At 29.9% G+C, this 10,698-nt stretch overlaps 1 pseudogene; it reads right to left on the bottom strand.

Annotated features, from left to right (window-relative positions):
• Positions 1 to 1,053: 1,053 nt before the first annotated feature.
• On the bottom strand, positions 1,054 to 2,069 carry LOC131629193 (uncharacterized; annotated as a pseudogene).
• Between the last annotated feature and the right edge of the window lie 8,629 nt (positions 2,070 to 10,698).

Genomic DNA, 10,698 nt, shown 5'->3' with positions numbered 1-10,698 from the left:
CGAAAGCGTTTCTTCTTGTCGTACCATTATCCAATCTTCCTATTACCACACCAAACCCAAGGTTAGTTGCATTCCTACGAATTCATGTGAGCATGCTTTCACGATCATCAAACTCTTTCTTGTTATTAAAGTCACCGTCGACGTCTACCGCCTTTACGACTACCCCTTCAACATTCGAAGAAACATCCACTAAAGGAACTAATTCTCTTGAGATATTATCAAACTCTTGCTTGTTATTAAAGTCACCGTCGATATCTACCGCCTTTACAACTACCCCTTCAACATTCGGAGAAACATCCACTAAAGAAACTAATTCTCTTGAGATATTATCGGGGTGCACCATATGTAAACAATATCACAAATAACATAAAATCACAAGACTGTTGGAAAAAACAGCACAAATACGTTTTGTAGATGCACCTCCGAAACGTGTTCATCTTCAACATGTTGCGTAGATGTACCTACGGAAGCAATGTCACTTTTTTTTTACAGAAAATTGATGCATAATGTGAGCAATGCAATGGACAAAGATGATTATTTACCTGAAATTCAGTCTTCTCTTGCTCCCTTTGATTTGTTGCACCAAAAAGTTGAAGTTTTGGAGTGAAAAATGATATTGATGACGTAGGGTTTTTAGGTTGTGGAGTGGTGAGTGTTGAAGAAGAAATGTAAAAATGGAAGAATGATCAGGCTGGTTCAAAATATACCAGATACTTCCGTAGGTGCATCTACGGAATATTCTGGCGCTAAGTCATTTCGTAGGTGTACCTACGGAATAATCTCTGAATTGAATTAATCTTTAAATTTTTCCAACATACACTACTTTAAAATACTTTCGTAGATGCACCTCCAAAAATATTTAAATTTTGGCAAATAAAAAATGTTTCTGAATGTGCATCTACAGAATCAATGGGCATAATTAGAATTTCGCCAGTACCTAAAAATTCAAGGAGTGGATTGAGATTTTTCCTTGAATGTTACACTAATAATGCAAAGAGAAAACTAACATAATGGTATAGAGATTAATTACTTTATTCGATTGAATCAACCCGATTACATTACGGTTGCATAGCAAAAGACAAGATACTCTTTGTAACCAATACCATCTAATGCTTGATAGTACATTTCACAAATTGCATTGCATATAGAAGTTTCTCTACTAGAATTAGTGGTCAATTTTACTTGCCAAATACCAAGAGTGTATTGCAAGGCTTCCAAATGACATGGTAGTGGTCAGAGAGGATAATCCATGAAACAGACGAAACTTTTTATTCATCGCTTCAAGCTTTGGGTTTGTCTTTGCAACTTCCTTTCCAATGTTATTCTCTTTCTCCACTCTTTGTCTTTGTTTCATCATCTTTATCATTTCAACGAAATGGTTGCATTGTTTATTAACAACATAAAGTGTCGTTTTGATTATAGGTATGTTTGAACTAAAAGTGGAGGAATAAATACCTGAACTGTGATTGGTGCAAAGACAAACAAACTAGTAAAATTGAATGCAAGGGCAGAAAGCAAGACGCCAAGTTGGTATTTTTCACTAGTGGAAGAGGTTTTCCATGGATGAAGGTATCCAAAGGAAGCCACTGCGACGACTATACAAACACCGAAGATTGAATAATAAGCCGGAATCATCTTGCTTTGAAGGTTACCAAACTGATGTCTAGGCAAATTCCTAAATCAACAAATTCACCACAAGCATTAGTAAGTAAATATTGCAATCAAAAGTTTCTTGCAGTCACGCACTCATGTGATATTACCCATCAGATCAAGATCAAACGGTTGTGATTTAAGAAAGTATTATTTAAATTACTATATAAAATTTATATGTATTTATGAGCAGAGTAAATGCTGAAAAAAGTGTGTACTTTAACATGATGATCCCCCGAAGAAGGTTACCCATAAAGCTGCGCCAAAAGCAAAGGAGAAGCAAAGGAGAAGCCGAGCAGGTGAGCTAGTTTGAGGTAGGTGGAAAGAGAGGCAGTGTTTGATCGGAATGCATTTGGAGAGTAAATTACTCCGACGACTATGTAGACCACTGTGGTTGCTATAATAGCGCTTCTACCCATTGATAGCACTGGTTATTGAGTGGTTCTGGTTCTGGTTGAAAAGGAGGTGAAGAAGAAGTTGATTTTTATACTAGTATTTTCTAGCTACAAAACAAACTAGTTAAGTATCGTTCATTTCATTGTATTGTGCATTGAGTGGTTCTGATTTCTGCATAAGATTTTACAGCTAACCAAATCAAGCTGCCCATATCAATATTGTCTGATAAAATAATTATTTTAGTGTGTGTTTGTTTCATCGGTGGGAACAGTGAAAAAACGTGATTCTAGCAAAAGTTATAATTTGGAGCGTTAAAAAATCACGGTAGATTTGCCTTGGGACGCGAAATTGAATGGAAAACGTGGATCCAAACATATGCTAAATCTCCTTACTTCCAACGTGAGTTGTTGCTATTTATAGATATAATTTTTAAAGTTTCTTACAATAATTTCTATAACTTTATGAATATTTTAAATTAACTAGTATTAATATGTTAAGTTATTTTTGTAAGTATGTAAAGAGCAATGGTATCTTTAAAGTAAAATTGTACACCTTATCTTACACCAGATAAAATACAATAAATATATGAAGAGAAATGCTATAGTTACACTAAAGTTTACATTAATTTTCTACACCGTATGAATTTATGTAAGGGTTAGATACAATTATATACATGCACATATTTTTAGATGACAATAAAATATTTAAAAAGTTAAAAAAAACGTATAAAATACGGTGTAGTGTCAACATTTTGTGTAAACTTAGCGAACCTCATATATGAATTCATTTGCATTGAAAAAGGTGAAAAAAATTATTTACAGTGTAGTTGTAAAGTTTTGGTGTAATAATATTAATTCTCGTATGTAAATTAGTCGATGTGCTTTTGGTGTTTAGGGGTGTCTAAAATCAAACTGGTCCAATTGAAAATCGCAAATCGGAACCGAAACAAATCAAAATTGTAAAAAATCCCATTTGATTCGAATGTGTTTGGGTAATTTTCTAACAGAACTACGCGATTCGGTTTGCGGTTTGTATTTTATAAACCGAACCAAATCAAACCAAACGGTATTATGTTACAAAATCTTACTGATCAATATATATATATATATATATATATATATATATATATATATATATATATATATATATATATATATATATATATATATATATATATATATATTAATTCTATAGAGAAATCAGCAAGTATTCTGAGTATACAATTTATAAAAAAACAAAATATTATTCATTTATAAATATTATTTTGATAAAATAAATTTTATCATATTTTTTGTATGATATTTATTTAAGAATACAATTTCATGTATATCATTCTTTAGACTTTAGATAAACTAGTAAGACGTAATATTATGTATCAAATTTTAAATTTATTTTGACAATTATAAACTTTTTCCTCTATAACTCAATAATTTTTTTTGTAAAATATCACACCAACCCAAACCGCATTAGTTTGGTTTGGTTCGATTTTATTTTTTAAAGTCAATCGAACCAAATCGTACATTTTTTTTCTTGCTGTTTGAATATTTTTAGCGTCAAAACTGCTTAAACCGCATCGCAAACATCTTTAGTGATATTAATACTTAATAGAGATGGCATGACATTGCAGGTGAAATATCGTGTAATTGATGATTTATTATCATTTTTTTTAATAAAGTAATAATTCGTCATTTTTTTCTTGGAAATTGCAATCATCCTTAATACTCCACCCAATCTTCTTTTCTATTCTTTTTCTCTAATATTGTTAATTTTATTTTTATATCATCTATATTTGTCACACTATTACTAACTTTAATATGCCGTTTGGTGCGCAGGATAAGAGACAGAATATAATATATGTATCATATGATATCATAATTCAGTGTTTGATGACACAATAGGATATGATAAGTTAATCCTGAAACTTATCATATCCTGCTCACTAGTTCAAATTTTTATCCTGAGCTGGGTTAAACTCCGACAGAATATGATAAGAAAATAATGTACTAATTTACCCCTATAAAATATAATTTAAAATAAAAAATTAAATATGATAAAATATAAATAAATATTAAATTTAAAAATTTTAATAAATAATTTTTAAAAAAATATGTATGATTTTGTCATAAGGGTAATTTTATAACTTTTTATAATATAAAAAAAATTAAAACCTAAGAAATTGAAATATTTAAAAATAAAATAATTATTAAAAATTTAATAGTATGAATACTAATTTTTTTCATCAAATTAAATATATTTTTCTACGAGGGTAGTTTTGCTATATATATATTTTTTATTTCTTATTTAATATATATAATAGAATTTATGATATTTTTCAAGAAAAATTCAATTTTTTTACTCAGTCGTGTTAATGAGTTTTTTTTTAATTATATAAAATCATTAATTTTTTTAATCAAATTATAAATTTTAAAATATTTTATAAATTGATTTGAACAAAATGTAATTTTTTTTAAGGGTAAATTTATTATATATATATATAATAATTTTATATTTGATATTTTGTGTGAACCAAACACATGATAGGATAAGTCTTATCATGTCTATATCATATCTTATCTTTATCCTACTTTATATCCTATCATGTCTCTATCATATTATGCGCATCAAACAGGCCCTAAAATGTATGTACCTTTTAAAACAATACAAATCATAAATCTCTAAATTTATGCTATGATTTTATTTTATTTATACAGAATGCATATAAATTAAATAAAGATAAGGGTTTTTTATAATTAATGGGCAAATACAATGACTTAATTGATCAATGTATTTTTGATGTTCATAAATGTAGAAACTTATTTGATAGAATTTGGTTACAGATAAGAATTGTTGGGAAAATTCTAACAAATTTAGTAAATTTATTGATAGTTTCAAACACAACAAAAAAAGTTATATGGAGGAGAAAGAACCATAACAACCAAAATAAATTGGCACAAGCAACACAATAGTTTAATAACTTGCCAAAAGTGAAGGTAAATAAACAACAAAGCGTAAGAAGATAAAATAAACGTGTTTACCCAGTTGATCATACGAATCTATTCTGGGGAGAGAGTAGTTCTCTAATGTATTATATTTCTAAAAGTTCTTACAAGATATTATAAAGAGTTACAAGAAAATAGTCACTCAAATTTTTAAAAACAAATCTTATTTTCTACCCGAGTGTATCACAATCTCTTCAACTCTCTCTTTATATATGATCGCACAAGTGCAATGTGTTTAGAAGTTTTTCTTTATCCCATTCGATACCTCGAAAGATCTCATACATTCCGAGAACACAAACATAAGAATAAGAATTTCAAAAGGATTGTCAATCTCCCCGTTGCCTTTCAAAGTATATTATAAAGGTTATAAAGAAAAGAACGCTAGATATGCATATTTATTGTTGATTAAGTGACTATAAACACAATAAAGGAGATCAATTGTATTGGTTGAAAAAATAAAATTCAATTATAAAAATATTGATTTACAAAAAAAAAAGTTAATATTATAAAACTAACAGAGATTAAGCAAAAAAATAGATAGGAAAAAATGAAGATGAGATGGAGAAAAAGAAATACAATGTAAAGAAAATAAAGTGGTAAGAGAAAGAGAACATGCATCAAAATTTTATATTGGTTTGGCCTAATCACTTGGCAACTTTTGTCTCCAACAGTTTCCTCTTGAGAGTTCCTCTATAATGAGATGTGAGTTTTTCATAGTTTAAGCCTACAAACCTTCTTACAATTAAACATAGATTTTAACTAGCTAATCTTATGAACCAAACAAAAAAATTTAACCGACAAATCTCCAAACTAAACAAGAGATTTTATACGAGGTAATCTCCAACCAAACTGAACTTTTCACTAGGTGAGCTCAAGAACCAAGCATAGATTTTAAATGGCTAACCTCAAGAACTAAACAACAACTTCTCTCAAATATATTACCCAAGAGACAACGCCCTTTTGAGTAAAGTACAAGATAAGCATAGGACTTGTACAACAAAAACCTCACGCATATTTTTCACGATCTTGGCATAAGGCAACTTCGATGAAGAAGAAAATAGAAAGTGAGAAAGAATGATTTCAAATTCGAATTCTGGTGTGAATTAAAATGAGGAGAAATCCTATGTTTATAGAAAAAGAATTGGCTCAAAAAATAAATGATCCATGGGCTCTATCAATGTTCTAATCAATTAACCCTAGTCGTTGATCGATTAGATGAGCCAAATACAAAAGATTTTTGAATTACACCATTATTAATCTATTAAAGGAGCATTATAAATAAGTTAATCAATTTAAAAGTCCTCTTAATTGATTAAAAAAATTAGTAATAAATTAAGTACACGTATAAAAATATTTTTAGGTGTTTCAACAAAAAAAAAATAGAGGATTAGAAGCATATTTAAGTATGTTTGTATGAGTTGCCTTAGTATCTTGAAAGTTACTCTTATACCTTTACATTAAGCAAATCACTCATATAGCCGCTAAGCGCAAGATTGGGCAAACTTTCACCTTTCCTTTCTTTCATAACTTTGAAGTTTCAAGTTTCCTTGCTTTATTCAACATTTATTTAGCAGTTCATTTGGAACTTGACTCTTCTAACTAATGAGGCTTGATATAATTTCTTTGTTCAGATGCAGTCATTAGAGATTGATGTACAGTTCTCACCAAAGACTTCATTGAATGTCGTTTAACCTTAGGTGTTCTCATCATTGAAATGGATTGATATATGATCTCACAAAGAACATGTTGATCTTCACAAATAACATCTTGATCATTGAACATTTTTTACATATAGAGACTTCACATAATTTCATTTAACATAAAGTGTTGTCTTCATCAAAACCAATTAGAACATCTACAGTTATAGACAATCGTATCTGCGAGCATATATATCCACATTATCCCCCTTTATGATGATGACAAAACATTTCTTACGGAGGTGGTAAAAACAAAAGCAAAAATAGATGGATAAATGATTGGAATGATTAAACTCTCCTTCACAATACTGTGTGTGTGTGTGTGTGTATATATATATATATATATATATATATATATATATATATATATATATATATATATATATATATATATATATATATATATATATATATAGGGCATATCATATGAGAATGACTTTTTTATATGAGAATGTGAGAATGAATCTGAACCATTGGATTTTAAAATAAATGGTGGAGATTATGGGTGAATCTTTTTTTTCTCTCTCCTGCATCTTGAAATAAATGAAGTAGGAGAGATAAAAAAAAGATTCACCCATAATCTCCACCATTTATTTTAAAATCTAATGGTTCGGATTCATTATCACATTCTCATATAAATATGTCATTCTCATATGATATGCCCTATATATATATATATATATATATATATATATATATATATATATATATATATATATATATATATATATATATATATATATATATATATATATATATATATATATATATATAATCAAGCTTTATTGTGAATACGACAATAATAATACATAGAGACTATTATGTGAATAGATTGAGGACCGTATCTCACGAGTCATGGTTATGAGATGTTAAGTCTTCACATAGGTATAAATATTAGATGTAATATTCATATTGGATTTCCCATCATGAGAATAATACATAGTATGTTATGTAAGTGTCATATGTTATTCTCATAGTGATGGTGGTGTATACCATCATTCAACCTGAAACCATTAAGGACCTTAGATATGGAATCGGGTACTTTATTATTAATCAAACATTATTCGTAACAGGATGACCATAAAGATGGTTGATGGGTACTCTACAAATCACGTTGAGGGATATGAGTGACCTAGATGAGATTTATCCTATTACATATACAGGAGTAATATCTATGGGCCCTTTGATCAAATATGATTGTAAAATATATGAATGTAGCTTTTGACACTTTAAACTAGAAATTCATTATTGAAGTCCTTAGGAAATTTGGTTTTTCATTAAATTTTGTTTATGGATCCACAATATTCTTCAGTCTGCCTGCATATTTGTGTCCATCAATGGCAACCTGCAGAGCTTCTTTAATTATCAAAGGGGGTGAGATTGAGGGATCCTGTATCTCTTCTTTTTTTTCGTTGTTGAGATAGTTTTTAGTAGGGGTATTTCCAACCTTATTGTTGCTTCTAAGATCTTTCCTATGAAGGTAACTAGGAATACTCAGGTTCCTTCCTATACTTTGTTTGTTCATGACATTATGATTTTTTATGGAAGAGACTTAAGATCCATAAAAGTTATTTGTGATCTGCTTGTAGATATGAAACTTGTTCTGGCTTCCAAATCCATTGTCTATGCAGGTGTTATGAGTAATTTTAGGAGATTACAATTTGCCTCTCATATTGGCTTTTATATTGGCATAATTCCTTTCTAATATATGTGGGAGCTCCAATCTTCATAGGCAAACCTAAACCTAAACATTTTCAATATATTATGGATAGAACTAAAAACCAAATTATGTGCTTGGAAAGCTTCCCTCTTATTCATTGTTGGTAGAGTCTAATTGGTGAAGTCTATCATTCATAGCATGCTCACCTAATGCATCCAAAGTTTATGATGGCATGTTAGTTTAATCAAGAAATTGGAAGCCTGGATGCAAAACTTTATTTGGAGTAGTGACATTGAGAAAAGGAAGCTCGTGGTTGCAGCTTGGTGGAAATGTTGCAAACCACTTGCAGCTTGAGGCCTTGGCATTAGATCACTATTCACTTTGAATCAAGCATCAAATTTTAAGCTTTGCTGGGATATCCTCTTGTTCTCAAAAAATTGGGCTCATCTCCTCAAAGATAGAGTTTTGAAAAATAGAGGAACTATCAAACATCATATATCCTACTCCATATGGATCTCTGCTAAAAAAAGTTACCAAGTAGTCATGGACAATTCTGCTTGGATTCTTGGAAATGAAAAGCAAATCAACTTTTGGTTGGACTCTTAATGTGGACCTCCATTGTCTCAGACACTTACTTTTCTCTTTTGGATCATGTCTTCCTCAATAAGAAAGTTTATAATTTCATACTCAACGTCGTATGGGTGCTTCCTCATAATCTCATGTTGGCATTTCCAAACTTATACTCCACCATTTCTTCTTGTCACATTCTAGATGGAAATTTGGAGGACACATGAGCTTGGTTACCCCTAGACACAGATTGCTTAACTCTCAATGAGGCTTTTAAATTCATTTCAAAACATGGTACTATTGTCCCTTGGAACAAACAGGTGTGGAACCCTAGTATCTTGCCTTCTAAATGTTTGCTCTTCTGGAGATACATTCAGGAAAAGCTACCTACTGATGAAAACATTATCACTCGTGGCCTCTACCTCCCATTTGTCTGCAACCTATGCTTCAAGCATTGTGAATCCTCCCAATACATTATATTTGATTAAGTATTTACTACTCACTTGTGGACTTGGTTAGCGTCCATTATCTCTGGTAATCCTAAGATATCTTCTATGGATATCTGTTGGAACACATCATTTATCAAGATTGGTCTAGAACCTGCAAAATTGTGATAGCTGCAATCATCATTCATATTGTCAATGGTACTCTGTATGTTATGAACAAAGCCACGTTTCAAGATATTATTATCACCTGGAAATCCTGCAGAGATAACATTATCTACAACATGCTTGAATTTTCAATCTTCAAAGGTCTTTTCTTAACCCTTCACCCTCCTGATCCTCCTATTATCTTTGATGTGTTGTAGCAACCTCCTCCAATTGGTTGAATTAAAGATAACTCTGATGGTATGACATTTGGAACTACCTCTCTAACATATTGCCTCTTTAGGAACTCTATGAGTGAACATGTGGGAAGCTTCTCCGTCTTTATTAGCAAAGATAATGCCATCTATTTTAAATTTATTGGTGATATGAATGCAATGGAGTTTGCTGCAAAAAATAATTTATCTCACATTCTCACTTTTGGCTTGAACCCAATTGTTTGCTTGTTGTGCAAGCTTTCTCTAATCTTAACTTTGTCTCTTGGCAAGTTAAGGCTAGATGGTTGGACTACATAAATCTAACCCTCATATGCACTTCTTCGTCTCTCACACTTTTAGGGAATTGAATGCTTGTGCAGAAAAACTTGCTACCATTGATTTCACACATAAAAAAAATGGTTTTATTGTATGCATGATTCCATTATGATGGACTTTTTAAAGAAGTTGAAATGTATTCCTTGTTGTAGATACAAATCTTAGTAGGGTTTGAATTTGATGGTCCTTCTTTTTGTGCATGCTCACTCTTTTTATCTATATATACTTGGCCCTTAAGCCTTGCCCTTTAAAAAATTATTTATACAAAATTTATTATTTAAATAAAAAAATATGAAAGAATCATTATAAAAATCTGTGAAATATTTGTCCAAGTCAAATTTAATAATTTTAAAATGAAACATAGAATCAAAAAATTTAAAATTTTCCTCATACTCCATAGAATCTGAATGTCAAATTAAATATTATTATTATTTTAAAATTTGCAAATTAGTTTCCATATTTTCCAAAAATTATAAATTGACTCTTAAAATTTTCCCAAAAATTGAAAATGAACCCTTAATAAATTTTAAATTTTACAAATTAATCTCTATAAATTTTTAAAATGGCAATTTAGTCCCTACTTTTTAAATT

The sequence above is a fragment of the Vicia villosa genome, unplaced genomic scaffold (genome assembly GCF_029867415.1).
Source record: "Vicia villosa cultivar HV-30 ecotype Madison, WI unplaced genomic scaffold, Vvil1.0 ctg.000534F_1_1, whole genome shotgun sequence".
Taxonomy (NCBI): domain Eukaryota; kingdom Viridiplantae; phylum Streptophyta; class Magnoliopsida; order Fabales; family Fabaceae; genus Vicia; species Vicia villosa.
The sequence above is the reverse complement of the archived record's forward strand: the minus strand, read 5'-3'. Positions and strand labels throughout refer to the sequence as shown.